The following is a 6,810-nucleotide window of genomic DNA, read 5'->3' as shown; positions in this document are numbered from 1 at the left end:
GTTAAGAGACAGTGGAAGACAGGGAAAACACCCTTTTTACTTAGAAATAAAGAAGAAAAGTCCAAGAAAAAAAAGCTCCCTTCATCAGACGTCTGGTGAAGGGGTGTTGTTCACAGCATAGCAGGGGTGACTAGTCAGGATATGTGCAATTAAAAAAAAAATACAAGTTCACTAATGTCATACTAAAGGAATGATAAAAGTTATGATCGTCAATGATCACACCCGTAACATATTAACTTAAAAAATAAGATTTCCATTAATGGTTAGTCAGGCGGAATTTCTGCTCCGCTAAAGTTTACAACTGATTTGCATTTACATGCAAATTGAGCTAAGTTACTGCTTTGTTTTTTTTAGATGCTTTTTTGCCTTTATGCTTAAGACAGGACAGTGGCAGAGATCCTGGATATGAGTGGGGAGAGAGAGGATCAGCAAATGATCCGAGTCGGAATCGAACCCGGGTTGCCAACGTAACAGTTCAGTGCCCAGCCCCTTGAGCCATGGCTGGGCCTCAGCTACTGACCACATTAGAGGTCCAAGTCTTGCCTTACAAAGTGGGATCTCAGATACAATCTCAGATACCATCCTTAGACCTCAAAAGACACCATTAGACCTTATCCTAGCCCAACCCCAGTCTGGTGTCCAATCAGTAGCCAGTAACCATGGTGATGACCTCTGAGGCCAAACCATCCACTGATCTCAGACCAGTACTGACACCAGACATCCCTGCTGCCACTCCATGCAACCCTCCACCCACCCCCCCACCACAACCTCTCGACAAGGTCCCTTGTTGCAGGTTCATGCACTGACACAAGCTCATACAAAATACAGCAACCACTAGCACTAGCCACCACACACACTATCATGCAGCAACCAAACACACGCAGCGACTTGTTCTGTGGTCGCCCCTCAAGCAAAGCACAACAATCGAACACCCACTCACGCAGATATCAAACACATTCTCCAGCAAATTTTAATAACCACACACCCACCCTAGAATGCACTAACAGCCAAACACAGTCTCAAGCAAACTACAGAAACCAAACATCCACTCTTTTCTCTTGCTCTCTCTCCCCCTCTGACCCCCCCACCCCCACCCTTTCTGACAATATCATCAGTGTCAACACTCATTAGCCCCCTTTGGATCAGTGTTTCCCAACCAGGGGTACGTGTACCACTAGGGGTACGCAAGCACACTGCAGGGGGTACTTGGAAAAATGAAAAAATGTATGGAGCATAGTCACATTGGAATATAGAGCATGAGTGAGGCGGTACTCATGGTATGACATAAAGGCTTAGGGGGTACTTGAGACAAAAAAGGTTGGGAAACACTGCTTTAGATGATCAGATTCTTGTGTGAGTTAAGCATCTATACGTATCAGTTGTTGATGTCCACACAGTGTCTCCCCCTGATCTAACCCGGAAACTACTTCAACCTTATTCTGTCTTCCCTTTGGTGTGTACAGGTAGGTAAAGTTCAGTCACAAACACACACACACACACATACACACACTCACGCACGCACGCACGCACGCACGCACGCACGCACGCACGCACACACACACACACACGCACGCACGCACGCACGCACGCACGCACGCACGCACACACACACACACTGCGATCCATTCTATATTTCCATGATAAGGGACACATACAACACTTCTATAACAATCGGAATTCCTCCCATGGTGCTAAGATCTGTCTCATATCATGTTCAGGTCAGGTATAACAGTGTATTGGCACAGGTATGGAAGCTACAATTGTAATTGTAAATTCATGTATGAGTAGGTTAGGTGTATAGGTGTGTGTGTGTGAGAGAGAGAGAGAGAAAGAGAGAGAGAGAGAGAGAGAGAGAGAGAGAGAGAGAGAGAGAGAGAGAGAGAGAGAGAGAGAGAGAGAGAATATTGTCAATGTCTTATTTAAATGTTTTTAGTTAAACTGCACATTGGAGACTGGTCAAACGCAATTTCAAACTTCTGTGCTAACCCTGTTACATAGATTTTTGACTATAAAGTACAATTGACTTGACTTGACTTGACTTGACTACAATGGCAGGCGTCATGAGGAAGGTATAACACAGCTATAACAGGTGTGTTGGAGCAGGTATAGCACAGCTACTGTGCAACAGGCACATTTATTATCAACCACAACCAGGACAGCCAGCACACACACACACATATACTGACATGTGTGCGCGTTGATGGTTGCAATATGTAATTTAATGCACTAATCCTGCTATTGCACGTGCACTGGACTCCATTGTGCAAGAATGTGTATTAGGTCTTTGCTTATGTCTTGTATGTATCTATGTAAGCTGTCAGACACCTTCATTTCCCTCGGGATTAATAAAAGTACTCTTCTCTACTCTACTACTCTACCACTCTACTCCAGTACATTCATGAGTCTCATCTACAGAGCGGAAGAATAACAGAGGGCAGCCACTAGTACATGCTGAACTGTAGCCTATTAGTGATTAATAAGACATGTGTTGCAAAATCAATTCTTTGTTAGACATGCATTCACACATTTCTTACCCGGCGTCAGTAACACATTTATTGTCATAATAAGGACCTAGTAGGCCCTTGTTTTTGCTCAACATGTCTTGCTTATACATACTGTGATAATTAGGCATGCACAGTATTAGTGGCAGACATGTATGTGAACCTTGAAAAAACACAAAACACATGGGGTCTGCCTCAAGTGTCAGCACTGAGCATGGGGGGTGGGGGTGGTCGTCTGCCTGCCTGGGTTAACTGGAATACTGGACAGTGTCTGCCTGGCCTGACTTGAAGGGACAGTGCACAAGACAGAGTCTGCACTGTAAAACATTGCAAGGTGGTTAAACATAAAAAAGTAAGTTGGCCTGCTGCCTTAAGTTTGTAAGTGGGCTCAACTTGAGAAAGCCTTGAGTTGAGTTAACTTACAAACCTAAGGCAGCAGGGCAACTTTTACCTTCAACGGCCTTGCAATGTTTTACAATGTGTCCAGTCCAGACTAACAGGGACAATGGACAGTGTCTGCGTCTGCCTGGCTGGACTAACAGTGGACAGGACATTGTCTGTCCATATTAGCAGGGTCACTGGACTCTGCCTCGCCTGGAGTGGTCAGGGCATATAGACACAGATATGTATTATTATGTCTATGGGCAGGGTGTCACGGCCACTTGTGGCTGCCTTAATGAGCTCCATAAATCTCTGTATGTGTGTGTGTGTGTGTGTGTGTGTGTGTGTGTGTGTGTGTGTGTGTGTGTGTGTGTGTGTGTGTGTGTGTGTGTGTGTGATTTGTTCTTGTGCGGATGATGTGCGTCACGAGCGCGGATTTGTTTCCTGCCCCTTTCCATTACTCACTCTTAACTTGGACTAGCATCCAACACACACACACACACACACACACACACACACACACACACACACACACACACACACACACACACACACACACACACACACACACACACACACACACACACAACTATACCGTGCAATTCCACTCTGCATGCATGTGTACTGCCTTTAAGTTTAAGTTATGTTCTGTCATTATACATTTCACATGGCTGCCGTGACAACCGCAAACGAGAATGCCAAAATACAATGCAGTGAGTAGTAAATACAGATCGGAACATCTGCGATCATGTGCACCAATATATACGATATCAAATGAGTGGGATATATCCTACCTCCAGGCTCACAGCAGATATTGTATGATTGTTGACAATGCATGCATGAAACTTACCTCGTTACCTGGCCGACTCCATTCCAACCCGAGCGCGTTTACAAAATCTCAGTTGTCAGTCGAAAGAAAGAGAGATAGAGAGATCGATCTCCAACGGAACAAGTGGCAATAGGAAAACTCCAAACGTCCTCCAGAAATCCAATCTCAAGGCAGGACAGTACAGAATCTGCACAGTCTGGACTGCGACCGTGCGTAAAGGTAAATATGTCCACTAAAAGTCCACGCGTCACGACATGGATATACAATACACTATTCCTCGTCGGTTAAAAAAAAACACAAAAATAGTCCACACCGAACGTAGAAATATCTGTCTGACCGATAAAGCACTCCAAGGAAAGATAGACCACTCCCGCTAGCTGGAGAGAAAGTTTCTAGTCCTCGCTCGCTCTTCTCGGGCTGCCTGCGCTCGCACACATCTGTGAGTTTTTCCAACAAGAGCATCGGTTCTGATGTCAGCAAGAACGTGAGGTTCAGGAAATGATGACGCTGGAAGGAAGGCAGGCTCGAGCAGGCAGGAGCGCCAGTCGCCAGCCATGGCCACGTGCACATACAGAGGCGCGTGCTGCCCTCCAAAGGTGATCTCATACAGTTGCTTTGCAGCGCGGCACGCAGGACATTCTAGATTAGAAAACAACAATAACAATAACAACAACAACAACAATAATAGTAGGCCTATTATAATTACTATACTACTACTATTAATAATAATAATAATAATAATAATAATAATAGGCTAATAAAAAATAACAACAACAACAATAATAACAATAATAATGTAATAATAATGATAAAGATGATGATAGCCTAATAATAATAATAATAATAATAATAATAATAATAATAATATTTATAATATTTATTTTCAGAATTCATGCTGCACTTTCACTAAGGTTACCTTTTTCATGAATACTTACCACCACCATCAAATTCTAAGTATTCATTGTCACTGGAAAAATAGCACTTTTCATACATGAAAAGGGGGATCTTCTCCATTGTCCGCCATTTTGAATGAATTTCCAAAAATAGCCATTTGTAGCTGCAAAAATGACTCTACTTGTACCATACTAGAAAATATTTATTACTTAGTAAACTTTCATATAAATATCACATTTGGCAATAGGCAGCCCAGTTTCAATGAGCAGCATACCTTTTTTGACCATTTCCTGCACAGTGTCCCTTTACGGTAATAACTATAGTTATATTATGTAATAAGGGGTAGTGTAAAGTTCTTTGGGTGTTAAGCCTTTCAACCAAGGCAAAATATTTTGATGGTTGCATACCATCTTTGCATGTACTTGCTTGCATTCTGCAAATGGATTTGGTCTCATAAATAGGCCTACAGCTTGCTGACTGAGTATAGTAATCTATAAGCGCAAAAAAAAAATCTAATTATGGCTCATATGAGTTCTTTTTTATGATTTATTTCGACACTATCCAAGCCCAACCCCAGTCTGGTGTCCAGTCAGTAGCGAGTAGCCCCGGTGATGACCTCCGAGGCCAAACCATCCACTGACCTCAGACCAGTAGCCTATGACACTAGATCAGTGGTTTTCAAAGTGGGGGCCGGGGACTGCTGGGGGGCCGCAAAGGGGTGCTAGGGGGGCCACGGCAGGTTGGAAGAAAAAGTATAGCAAAAAATAATAATAATATATATTAATGAATGCACACCAAAATAAGCAAAAATAAACTAAATAATATTCCCATCAGTTGAGAACTACATTGTATTTGTAATAATCTATTTCATCTCTGAATTCTCTATTTTATATATCACACAGATCGAGACTATGGTTGTGAAAAAGAGTGCACAGAAAAAAAATAGGGTGGCACGGTCTGTGTCAGGGGGGCCTTGGCTGGTGTCTAGTCCAGTGTTTCTCAACAGGGGTGCCGGGGCACCCTGGGGTGCCGCGGAAACATGGCTGATAAATAAATTATGTAATATAATACATATTTGTCTAAATTGATAAGTTAATGTTAGTCAGTGGAATCTTTCATCTGCCATTTACCCACAATTAAGTAAATATAGGTCACCCCAGTCAGCTGCAACTTCGAACGTAGGTTGTGTGACGTCTCAAAATGTGTTACTTGTCTAAGCTTGTGTGGTATCGGATGTGGTTCCATGTTACGCCTTGTTGGTTTGGGGTGCCTTGAAATTTTTCATGAATTGAAAGGGTGCCTCACCTAAAAAAGGTTGAGAAACACTGGTCTAGTCTATCGGTATATGGGGGGTTTCGTCATGGTAAAGTTTGGGAACCCCTGCACTAGACATCCCTGCTGCCAGTCCATGTTTACTCTCTCTCTCTCACACACACACACACACACACACTCTCTCTCTCTCTCTCTCTCTCTCTCTCTCTCTCTCTCTCTCTCTCTCTCTCTCTCTCTCTCTCTCTCTCTTTCTCCAAGGTCCCTTGCTGCCAGCCCATGCACACTGTCTCTCTATCTCTCCCTCTGACCCCCCCACCCCCACCCTCACTGACATTATCATCGGTGTCTACATTCATTAGCTCCCTTAAGATCATCAGATTCTCGTGTGAGTTGATAGTTTACCGTCTATAGTTTAGTTTATTGTTGTCGATGTTTCAGTACTGGATGTGTCTCACCCTGGATCTTACCTGGCATCTGCCTCAACCTTATTCTGTCTTGCCCTCGGATCTGTGGGTGTGTACAGGTGGGTAAAGTACTTCGATCGATCCCAATTTGATCCCAAGATCGATCAAATATGCTTTCCGGTTGAAAATATTATGTGCCTACTCTCCCATCAAATATGATATCCCAACTGATATTCTTAAGGGGCTATAGATATCCCCCGTTATCCTCAGCAGCTGATCACTGTAATCCCCTTTGTGGATAGTGATGACTAGCAAACACACAGGCAAGCTGAACCAATGTCCCCCTTAAGATCACGCTTCAAGAACCATGTGAAGTTATTTTAAATAAGCATGGTACGCAGTGCCGTGCACAGACATTTTGGGGGCAGGTGCTGAAGGTGGATGGGGGCATGTGGAACTTTTGGCTGCTTTACTAGAGGCATATATTATATCGGGGCATTATTGTCAGATGCTTTTGATCATGAGGGAT

General features: G+C 43.4%; 1 protein-coding gene across 1 annotated transcript in view; it reads right to left on the bottom strand.

Moving 5' to 3' along the window:
- map3k22 (mitogen-activated protein kinase kinase kinase 22) overlaps window positions 1–4,154 on the bottom strand; it is a 76,816-nt gene extending 72,662 nt beyond the window's left edge. The window contains exon 1 of the mRNA XM_063207146.1: window positions 3,733–4,154. The gene's annotated coding sequence lies outside the window, so the exon portion shown is untranslated. The remainder of the gene's footprint in view (window positions 1–3,732) is intronic.
- Between the last annotated feature and the right edge of the window lie 2,656 nt (window positions 4,155–6,810).

The sequence above is a fragment of the Engraulis encrasicolus genome, chromosome 9 (assembly GCF_034702125.1).
Source record: "Engraulis encrasicolus isolate BLACKSEA-1 chromosome 9, IST_EnEncr_1.0, whole genome shotgun sequence".
NCBI classification, from domain to species: Eukaryota; Metazoa; Chordata; class Actinopteri; order Clupeiformes; family Engraulidae; genus Engraulis; species Engraulis encrasicolus.
The sequence above is the reverse complement of the archived record's forward strand: the minus strand, read 5'-3'. Positions and strand labels throughout refer to the sequence as shown.